Here is a 12,240-nt window from a genome sequence, read left to right as displayed (position 1 = left end):
CAGTCATGAGGGACAGAAGTTTGAAAATGATATTTCCAGGGACACTGCTAGAAAGCAGTCTTGACCTTCCATTTACATCATTGGAGACATTAGATCTATATTTAATCACACTTTGTTGTAATTTATCTTGCACTAAATGTTATACCCTTCATCCAACGTCTGTACACTCTGGACAGCTTGATTGTAATCATGTAAAGTCTTTTCGCTGACTGGATAGCTTGCAACAAAAAGCTTTTCATTGTACCTTGGTACACGTGACAATAATAAATTAATAAACTATATTAAACAATCGACTCATGTCCGTAAATGTTCTTGCTCATGCGAGTGGATTATTTGGGGATTGAAATATGCAGCGACTTGTGAAGTTCATGTAAATTGTATTAATTTTCATTGCTAACTTGGTACCTGTTGAGGTTGAAGTTGTTGTCGGCGTTGTTGCTGTAAATAAAGATTTGTAGGTTTAGTTCTGGAGAATGCTGAGCAATTCCATCATCTATTATTAGGAAACTTGTTTTAAAGTTAAATAAACACATGGGAAAGGTAACAATCAGAGATTCAACACCATTCAATGCTGCTCTTGATATGGGCAGATTGGGAGCTTAAAGGAGCAGTTGGAAGCTCAGACTGGAATGGAGTTCTGAAAACAAGCGTTGCAGTGGCTTTGTAGAATGTCAGTGTGTTGGTCCGTGCACATGAATGATAACAACCTGCTGTGGCCCAGTTGATACCATACCTGTTGTTGAAGTCGGAATTGTTGTCGATGCTGGAAATGAGAAAATTGACCATGTCAGTGTGTAGTGTAAAATGTCATCACAATAATTCAGCAAGTAACTACCCCTTTCCTCAGATCACCAGACCTGTATGTCTTTTGTCATAGTTGCTGCACTTATGCAATATTGTAAAACATTTCAGATTTGGTCCTCCATTTAATCTCTAACATGAAAACAAAAGATTAGAATCATATTAAGAAAATTGTTGAATCTGCCTCTCTTTTCCCAAGATCACTTTCCTACTGCTTCCCCACCATCTGTACACGTACTTAAATTTGAGATTAATATGAATAGATGTGAAAAAGATAGGAAGATTTGTACACAAATAGGTATCAGCAAACCACTGATAATTTTCTGCAAAGCCCTTTATTATATTCAAGAAATGTTACTCGTGCTCCTACTTACATTGGAAGTCACCCTCGTAAATCATGAAACAACAATTTCACTGTACCTCGGTACATCTGACAATAAAGTCCCATTGAACCATTTATAACATAACGATTGACAATGCTGTCTTCAAATCTAGGACTGAATGCATCATCATATTCTACATACTTTTGCAAGAAATAGCTATATTTCGGTTTCACACATGGTCATGAATTGGATGGGTGAAAGTTGCTGAAAAGCGAGGAATTCAAGTATATGTTGGATATGGAGATCTTTCAACAGGAAATCTCAATTGTGAAGCCAGTAGAAAGACGTTTAAGAACTGGCAGCTTAATGTTCCAGGGTACAGGTGATACAGGAGATACTGCGGTGGGGATATAAGAGGAGGGGGTGTTGCTTTTTTGATTGAGGAGAATTTCATGCAGTCGTCCAAGATGGCATCCACTAGTGAGGTAAATTGTGGAGCTGAAAAAATTAAAAGGGGATGATCACCTTGTTGGGAATATACTGCAGGGCCCCATATAGTCAATGGGAATTAGAATAATAAATATGCCAGGAGATTGCAGGCAGGTGCAAGATTAATAAAGTTGGACACAAAAAGCTGGAGAAACTCAGCCGCCTTTACCTGTCTACCTTCGATTTTACCAACATCTCCAGATTCAAGATTCAAGAGAGTTTATTGTCATGGGTCCCAGATAGGACAATGAAATTCTTGCTTTGCTTCAGCACAACAGAATATTGTAGGCATATATAAATACAGAACAGATCAGTGTGTCTGTGTGTTCTTTCTTAAGCAAGATTGTTTGTTGGCCTGGTAGTTGATTTTATTTTTCTCAAAATAGACAAGGAGTGTCATCGTGCAAAATACTTAGACGGGGTGGAATTTGTCATATGTGTTCAAGAAAGTTTCCTCAAGCAATATGAAGAGGGGCCTACACAAGAGAGGTCAAAGCTTGATCTACTCTTATGAAATTGGGAAGGGCAAGCGACTGATGTGTTCATGAGTGAGCATTTTGGGACCAGTGATCACTGTTTTATTAGCTTTAAGCAAATTATGTGTAAAGACAGGGCGGGCCTGCGAATTAAACCTCATTTGGGGCAAGACCAATTTTAATGGTATTAGACATACATCTGCTCGTAGATTGAAGTAGGTTGAAGTAGGATGTAGGAACATCCAGAAAGTGGGATGGTGTTAAAAGTGTGATGATAATAGTCCAGGGGATGCATGTTCTTGTCAGAATGAAGGGAAAGGCAGGTGGACGTAAGGAAGCTTGGCTGACAAGTGAAATTGTGGCTCAGGAAAAATAAGGTAGTATTGGGCAGATATAAGCAGCTGAGATCGTGCATCCCTGGTGGTGTAATGAGGATTGAGGAGCCTACTTAAGAAGGAAATCTGAGAGGCAAAGAGGGAGCAGGAAATAACTCTGGCAGATAGTACATTAAATCTTGTTTGTGCCGAATATGATGCCAAGATAAACTGATCTCATCTGCATGTATATGATTCATATTCCTCTATTCCCGGCACTGTCACATACCTACCAAAAAGCAACTTCAACGCCACTATTGTATCTGCCTCCACCATCACCCGGGGCAATACCTTCCAGGCCCCCACTACTCATTTCCTTCCACCCCAATCCTCCGTTTTCTATGAATAAGCCAGCTTTGAATCTATGAATCATGAATCCCGTACATCTTCATCTTCTGGATCAGCCTACCATGAGGAACTTTATCAAAAATCTTACTAAAATCCAACTTTACAACATCCACCACCCTATCATCATCAATCTCCCTCATCACCTCCTCAGAAAATGCAATCAAGTTGGTGAGACACGTCCTGCCGCATAGAGAGCCATGCTAGCTATCCTTAAATAGCCCATACTCTTCCAAATGGGAAAAATTCCTATCTTGACGAATTTTCTCCAATAACTTTCCCACCACTGACGTGAGTCTCACTGGCCTAGATTTCCCTGTATTCTCTTTATTTCACCTGAAACAAAGGAAAAACATTGACCACTCTCCAGTACCCCAGGATCTCACCTGAGGCTGGAGAAGAATCAAAGATCCAAAGACAAGGTCCCACATAAGAGATTAGTATACAAACTTAAAGCACACGGCATTGGGGGTTCAGTATTGATGTGGATAGAGAACTAGCTGGCAAACAGGAAGCAAAGAGTAGGAGTAAACGGGTCCTTTTCACAATGGCAGGCAGTGACTAGTGGGGTACCGCAAGGCTCAGTGCTGGGACCCCAGCTATTTACAATATATATTAATGATCTGGATGAGGGAATTGAAGGCAATATCTCCAAGTTTGCGGATGACACTAAGCTGGGGGGCTGTGTTAGCTGTGAGGAGGATGCTAGGAGACTGCAAGGTGACTTGGATAGGCTGGGTGAGTGGGCAAATGTTTGGCAGATGCAGTATAATGTGGATGAATGTGAGGTTATCCATTTTGGTGGCAAAAACAGGAAAGCAGACTATTATCTAAATGGTGGCCGACTAGGAAAAGGGGAGATGCAGTGAGACCTGGGTGTCATGGTACACCAATCATTGAAAGTAGGCATGCAGGTGCAGCAGGCAGTGAAGAAAGCGAATGGTATGTTAGCTTTCATAGCAAAATGATTTGAGTATAGGAGCAGGGAGGTTCTACTGCAGTTGTACAGGGTCTTGGTGAGACCACACCTGGAGTATTGCGTACAGTTTTGGTCTCCAAATCTGAGGAAGGACATTATTGCCATAGAGGGAGTGCAGAGAAGGTTCACCAGACTGATTCCTGGGATGTCAGGACTGTCTTATGAAGAAAGACTGGATAGACTTGGTTTATACTCTCTAGAATTTAGGAGATTGAGAGGGGATCTTATAGAAACTTACAAAATTCTTAAGGGGTTGGACAGGCTAGATGCAGGAAGATTGCTCCCGATGTTGGGGAAGTCCAGGACGAGGGGTCTCATCTTAAGGATAAGGGGGAAATCCTTTAAAACCGAGATGAGAAGAACTTTTTTCACACAGAGAGTGGTGAATCTCTGGAACTCTCTGCCGCAGAGGGTCGTCGAGGCCAGTTCATTGGCTATATTTAAGAGGGAGTTAGATGTGGCCCTTGTGGCTAAAGGGATCGGAGGGTATAGAGAGAAGGCAGGTACGGGATACTGAGTTGGATGATCAGCCATGATCATATTGAATGGCGGTGCAGGCTCGAAGGGTCAAATGGCCTACTCCTGCACCTAATTTCTATGTTTCTATGTTTCTATCCTCATCAAGGCCCCCATTATCTTCTCTCTTGTCTTCCTCAATAATTTGGGTAAATCCAATCAAGCCCTGGAGATTAAACCACCTTAATGCTCTTCAAGAGTCTCGCACCATAGAAACATAGAAAATAGGTGCAGGAGTAGGCCATTCGGCCCTTCGAGCATGCACCGCCATTCAATATGATCATGGCTGATCATCCAACTCAGTATCCTGTACCTGCCTTCCCTCCATAACCCCTGATCCCTTTAGCCACAAGGGCCACATCTAACTCCCTCTTAAATATAGCCAATGTACTGGCCTCAACTACCTTCTGTGGCAGAGAATTCCAGAGATTCACCACTCTCTGTGTGAAAAATGTTTTTCTCATCTCAGTCCTAAAAGATTTCCCCCTTATCCTTAAACTGTGACCCCTTGTTCTGGACTTCCCCAACATCAGGAGCTATCTTCCTGCATCTAGCCTGTCCAGCCCCTTAAGAATTTTGTAAGTTTCTATAAGATCCCCCCTCAATGTTCTAAATTCTAGCGAGTTCAAGCCGAGTCTATCCAGTCTTTCTTCATATGAAAGTCCTGACATCCCAGGAATCAGTCTGGTGAACCTTCTCTGTACTACCTCTATGGCAAGAATGTCTTTCCTCGGATTAGGAGACCAAAACTGTACGCAATACTCCAGATGTGGTCTCACCAAGACCCTGTACAACTGCAGTAGAACCTCCCTGCTCCTATACTCAAATCCTTTTGCTATGAATGCTAACATACTATTCGCTTTCTTCACTACTTGCTGCACCTGCATGCCTACTTTCAATGCCTACTACACCACCTACTTCTTGATCTCAAACTGCCCAAGCATATTTGTGTAGTGAGCATCAGTGTGCATATATGCACATTGATCTTGCTGTCCTTCAAGTACTTCGTCTCGGTAAATACAGATGCAAGTTTACTGCTCTCCCTACATCCTCCAATTCCAAGCATTATTTCCATTTTCTTTATCCTTGAGTGGTTCTACCTTCTCCCTGGTCAACCTCTTGTTTATAATTTACATTAAAAAAATATGCCAAGGCCATTTTTGGCCATTCTAATCACCTGTTTGAGTTATTTCCCACTCACTTTATATTCCTCCTGAGCCCCATCTGATGCCACCATCAGAAACCTAACATAAGCTTCATTTTTCCTCCTCACCAATGTAACAACTTCCTTGGTCATCCACGGTTCCCTTACATTCTTGTCTTATCCCTCCTCCTTACTGGAACTGCACTTTGACCAGCTGGTCTTTAAACCACTTGCACTGTCAGTTGTGAAACATACCTCTGCTCTCACTCTACCCTTCCTAGCTCCTGTCTAATGACATTGTAATCTGCCTTGCCCCAATGAAGTGCCTTCCCCCACCATCCAGACCTGTCCATATTCAAAGCATTCTTAAAATTATGGAGTTGTGGTCACTACAGGAAATATGTTGTTAAGCTGGAAAGAATAAAGAAAGGTTTTACAAGGATGTTGCCAGGACTTGCACAGGTTAGATGCACAGAGTTATTTTACCTGGAGTAAGGGAATCAAGAACCAGAGGACAGAGGTTTGTGAATGGAGAAAGATTTAATAGGAACCTGAGGGGTAACTTTTTCACACAGAGGGTGGTGGGTGAATGGAATAAGCTGCCAGAGGGGTAGTTAAGGCAGGTACTATAACAACATTTAAAATACATTTGAACAGGTACATGGATGAAAAGGTTTAGAAGGATAAGGGCCAAAGTTGGAGTTGACATTATGGATGTAGGATGAGCAGATGTGGGCACTGGAGCTGGAAAACAGAAATGTGAAGATATAGAAATTAAATGGGCACTATTCTAGTAGATTTGGAATGTATCAGCTAGTTGATTGCTGTTTGTTTTCTGAAATAACATTAAGATTCAAGGTTATTAATGGTTAGGTTGATGCTTAAAGGAAATGGATGAAACAATTCCCACTGAAATGTAGGAGAAAGTGACAATTATATATACACAAAGCCACCTGCACATCTCCTTTGTTATTGAAGATTCACTGGTCGACAATGAAATTAATGAAATGTTTTGGGACAGTGAATCTTCAGGACCTAACCAGAGGAAGTAGAAGGTAAAACAACATAATTGAAAGGACATAATACACTGCACTGAGACAGTGACCATCACTGTCGGGTTCACTGTGTGACATATCCCTCCAAACCTGTCCTATCTATGTACCTGCCTAAATGTTTCTTAAATGTTGGGATAGTACCTGCCTCAACACCCTCCTCTGGCAGCTTGTTCCATACACCCACCAGTGTGAAAAAGTTACCCCTCAGAATCCTATTAAATCTTTTCCCCTTCACCTTAAACCTATGCACGCTGATCCTCAATTCACCTACTCTGGGCAAGAGACTCTGTGCATCTACCCAATCTATTCCTCTCATAATTGTATACACCTTTATTAAATCACCCCTCATCCTCCTGTGCTCCAAAGAATAGAGTCCCAGCCTACTCAACCTCTCCCTGTAGATCAGACCATCTAGTCCTGGCAACATCCTCTTAAATTTTCTAAGTACCCCTTCCAGCTTGACAACATCTTCATTGTAACATGGTGCCCAGAATTGGACACAATACTGTAAATGAGGCTTTATCAAGTCTTATACAACTGCATGACCTCCCAGTTTCTATAAAACACCTTTTTTTACCACCCTATCTTCCTGAGACTCCACCTTCAAGGAGTCATGCTCCTGCACTCCTAGATCCCTCAGCTCTACGACACTCCCCAGAGCCCTACCATTCTCTGCTTCTCTGAATTACTTCCATCCATCACATTAACATCTTTCCTAAATAAGGAGAGCAGCATTTATGGTGCACGTACTCTTAATGTAATCACATCAATGGCCCATCTAACTGAAACATAACCTGCATACTATTGTGTTCAATTTCCCAAGCAATCAGCAAAAACATTCCGAAACATTTGCCCTACCTCTATACCAAGACTTTATAGATCATGCATTAGGCCAACCAGAATCTGCTTTGCCTCAGAGATCAGCAATCTTTTGCCATTTTGATAATGTGCTTCTTTTATTTTTCCCGCCTAAATAGGTAATTTCACATTTTCACATTTTACCACATTGTGCTTCATTTTACAAAACTTTGCCCACTCAACTAATTCTGGGTTAAAACAATTTTCATGTGCAAATCACATTTTTATTTGGAGTTTTGGGTAGATATTTCTAGCATTCAGTAGACTTCAGTGTTAAATTTCAGAGGATAACCGTTAGTGTTCAGTATTTTTGTTTATATCCCTGGTTAATAGATGTGAACGTGAGATTTGAAGAACTTTTAAGAAACAAAACAACTTGCACATTATTTTTGACTAATTAAAGATAAACTATGCACTTACCTGACAGATTTGTAAATAGATAATTATTTTGTAAAACAATTACTGTATTATTGTAAGGTAAAAGGGGGGTCGTTTAATTGAAAATTGCAGGGCAAGATGTTTTTTACACAGAGTAGGGAGGACCTGGAACACATTGCCAGGGGTGGTGATGGAGGCAGATATGTTAGTGGCATTTAGGGTTAGGTTATCATTTATTGGGCAGTGGGACAAAATGCCCTCTGGTGCTCAATGATCTCCCCTGGAGATTCCGTTTCACCATGTACTGCCCCTTTGGTTTGGCCCATGTACTCATCATCCTCGTCCAAATTCACTCACCTTTACACTTGCCCTTCTGGAGATTTGTAGTTTTTGAAGAAATTGACTTAAAGGAAAAACGGAGACTTTGAGTTTGGCTTCAAGAGACTCTATTGCATGATATCATGGAGTGAGCGGTGGTTAACTGCTCACCACTTTTGTCTTTGCAGCAGAATTAGCCCATAGTTATACAGTGCAGTAAACAACTTTTTTCTTCGGTTAGGTACAATTATTTGAAAATATACTTTGTCCTTGTCTATATGTTTTCCTGTTATTACTATCTTCTAAATGCTTATTAATTATTTCATTAGTCATAATATACTTTTTGATAATGTTAATCTTATCCAACAACGGATGGTTAATGAAAATCAAACACAATACAAGGACATCCTAACATTATGCTGGAGTAACTCAGCGGGACAGGCAGTATCTCTGGAAAGAAGCTCTGTCTGGAGAGAAGCTCTCTCCAGAGATGCTGTCTGTCCCGCTGAGTTACTCCATTATTTTGTGTTTACCTTCGATGTAAACCAGCATCTTCGGTTCGTTACTACACATCCTGACATTATTCTATCTCATCATCCAAGAGTATTATCTATCTCAAAGAAGACTTTGACAGGAAAACTTGTTTTCAAGGGGCTATGGCTGATAACACCATTTCATACTTTAGCTGAAATTGTCTGTTTTACCCTTACACTACACTCCACCTCTTATCAGAGCAGACCGCGCCAATGCCCCTCCCCAAGCCAATCATAGCCCCCCTTGTCTGCAACGTTTCTGCACTACTAACGACAGGGGGAGCGGGTGGTCTACCCAACTATTGCTGTCGTGTTTTGTTCACCAACGCTATGCATTCCCATAGAATGGCCTGAAAAAGGCTACGCACCCAGACAACGGACACAAGTACGAGGTCAATTCCAGGAGATGACATGTCTGAAACATGTTTCGCAAGATTCTCATGATCTTCTCTGCAGCTGGTCAACAAGAGATGCCAATTGCCACATCCACACACCCTTTCATTACCTTATTTAATTCAAACTCCAATTAAGTATCTGGAGATATTAACTTTTCTTCTACAGTAGGCGTCAGTCAGGGTCCACCCTATGTGTGAGCTTATGCTAAGTTAAGGCCATTTGGCTGTGGCATCTGTAACGCTTCAATCCATTTCCTCTCTGCCCTCTTCCTATGACCGGTTGACTAATTTATGTTTGTTTCTAGGACCATGATCTCGAGGGACTGGGTCCCGTGCTGCTGGAAGTGTCTGCCAATGAGTTTGGACTGGTCGCCCCTGGTGATGTTGCTGAGGTGTCCTGTCAATGAGACTGTTACTCGTTTCGCAATGTAAAGTAAGTTACACTCTACATTTAATTGGATCATGTAGAGACAAATGAGATCAGTTTAGTTGGCATTATGTTCAGCACAAACATTGTGGGCTGAAGGGCCCTTTCCAGTGCTGTACTGTTCTATGTTCAAACATCAAAACCAAATTGCAGTACTTACCACATGCCATACAGCGCTGCTGTTCTTGGTCAAAGTACTCATCTATGCTGCAATTGTAACAACCTATTCACAAAGAAATTTAATTTTATCATTTGTTATTAGAAGAGCCAGGATGTTTAGGCACAAAAAAATCTCTGAAATAGGCAGGCAAAAAGGCATAACAAAATTACAAAAAAGTCACAAAAAAGGCATTTATTGACAAAAAAAAGCATAAAAAGGCATGCATTTCCACAACCAAAATATGGGTAAAAATTATAATATTATGGTATATGACATTAAATGACCAAAGTTGACTAGTTGTACATAATTACTAGCATTTCTTTCAATTTATCTGGTGTTAAACTATGCCGTCTGTCAGACAGAATATGCTTCAGCTGTGTAAAACGTATTTCTATCTCAGCTGAGGTCACTGGGGCATACCCAAAACAAGCTACAGACTCTATATTCATGTCAATATCTTGTGCATTACAACTACTTTTGAGAACTTTAGCTATGTTTTGTATTTCTGCAAGATCTTTGTTAGCTAAAATCACTCTCTCACATTTTCCTTGTATGTCTTTACCTACATCGCCAGGAATTTTACAAATATCGTCAGTTACTTTGTTGAAAAACCTGCAGGTTATTCAGTAATGTTTCGCCACATTTGTCAAGGGAAGTGATAGCTTGTGGGAAGTTTGCAAAATTGGAAGCAAATTGGAAGATCGCGGTGGAGGGACTTTTCCTGCATGATTTCTGACTGCCGATCCTGACTGGAGCACATTCTTCTTCAAAACAGTTGACGATTTATTTTATCTTTTAAAAATTTGCAGCATAGTAGAGTACAGCAGAGAGCCATGTACCCCACCTAGTCAAAACGGTCTGATGAGGTAGTGGAATCTCGGGTGCCATTTCCTTGAACAACTGTACACGTGACAATGCTTTGGGGAAGATTTTCTTCCTCAAATTGGAAACTAGGCAATCGACATTTGGAAACAAGCTACCTATGTACTTGGCAATTCTATGAGGTCCTTGAGCTAAGCCTGTCAAATACAACATTTTGAGGTATAAGATTTGAAGAGCATAAGCAGCTTTTTCCATGTACGGAGCTGCATCAGTAACAAACAGAAGAACATTCTCGTGCTTTATACCTTCATGCCAAAGTACAGCGTGAAGCTGTAAACAACTGAGCAATAGTGCAGCTGTTTGACCACCAATACATCCAATGTCAAGAAACACTCCTTTGATGGTTGACCTGCCTTCAGTGTACCGATGACCACATAGGCAACATATCTCCTCACAGCATCGGTTGTCTTGTCTATTGAGATCCATATTTTGTTGCGTGTAACTTCATCTCTAATTTTCTGCACAACATTGTTGAAATGTTGAAAACATAATTTTTCCATAATGATGACTCGCTTGGTATATGTTCCTCTGTGTATTTCTCTAAAAAAACCTCCGAGAGATTTATTTTCCTATTTCCACAGTGGAATTCCAGCATCAATGAATGCCTTGCACACATCACTCGAAAACTCAGCTTTGCGACTGGAACCAGCAGTAAATGTAGTGAGGAGACAAGCTTAGGTATTTCGCTTGGATAGTCGACAGCCCAGCAGTATCAACATTGGCTTCTCTATTTTTGATAGCCCTTGTCTTCTCCGTATTTCCCCTCCCCTTCCCAGCTCTCTTTCTAGTCCTAATGTCTTTGCCTCTTTCTTTCTTTTTCCTGCCCCTCCCCCCCTCCACATCAGTCTGAAAAAGGGTCTTGACCTAAAATGTCGCATTTTCCTTCTCTGCCTGCCTCACCCGCTGAGTTTCTCCAGCATTTTTTGTATACCTTTGATTTTTCCAGCATCTGCAGTACTTTCTTAAATAGATCTTGGAGAAAAAGGAAACAGCGGGCAGCGGCACGAACGAATGAACGGCCAACGGTGGCGCCGCCGGTTTCGCCCCGCTGGTGGAAATTCTCTTGTAAGTTATACTATGTTAACACGTTAATAATAACATTAATATTAACTTGTTAACATAGAAAACGTCATTGTAATCACAGTACAACTCGAGAAAAATAGCTCGACCTTTTAGCAAAATGACAAACAAAAAGGCTGATTTAGGCACTCGATCGTGAAAAATGCATTATCCTGGTGAAATCATCAAAAAAGGCATGAATAGGCACATGACATTCATGGCAAAATCCTGGCTCTAGTTATTAGGCTTTTTTCCTGTTAATTAGATACCGCAATATTTAACATTACATGGAACAATGCTCTGACATTTTAATGTAGAATTATTCATCAAGCACAAGTAATAGTAAATAGTGTTCGACTGTAAAGTTGTTACTGTCTTAGAAATGAGAAACCACAACGATATAGACATTACTTTGGATGGAAATTATATTCAGCAAATGCCTGCCACAACAGAAAATGTAACTTAATTAGCAATATAATCTTTACTGTACCTTCCATATTTGACTTTGAGAAGGTCCAAGGAGCATTGGGGCACAAGCAAGGTTGATAGTGCCAGTTGCATTTGATGTCACCGTCATATTTATAAATGTTAGTATCTTGCTCATGAGTATTGTAGAAATCACAGTTCACAGCTATAAGATAGTTTAAATGACTGATTATTATTATGACCTCTAATAGTACTATGTCAATGAATTCATTAATTGTATACATTAATCATAAATGTAATGA

The sequence above is a fragment of the Leucoraja erinacea genome, chromosome 18 (genome assembly GCF_028641065.1).
Source record: "Leucoraja erinacea ecotype New England chromosome 18, Leri_hhj_1, whole genome shotgun sequence".
In the NCBI taxonomy this organism is placed as follows: Eukaryota; Metazoa; Chordata; class Chondrichthyes; order Rajiformes; family Rajidae; genus Leucoraja; species Leucoraja erinaceus.
This window is presented reverse-complemented; position numbering follows the sequence as displayed.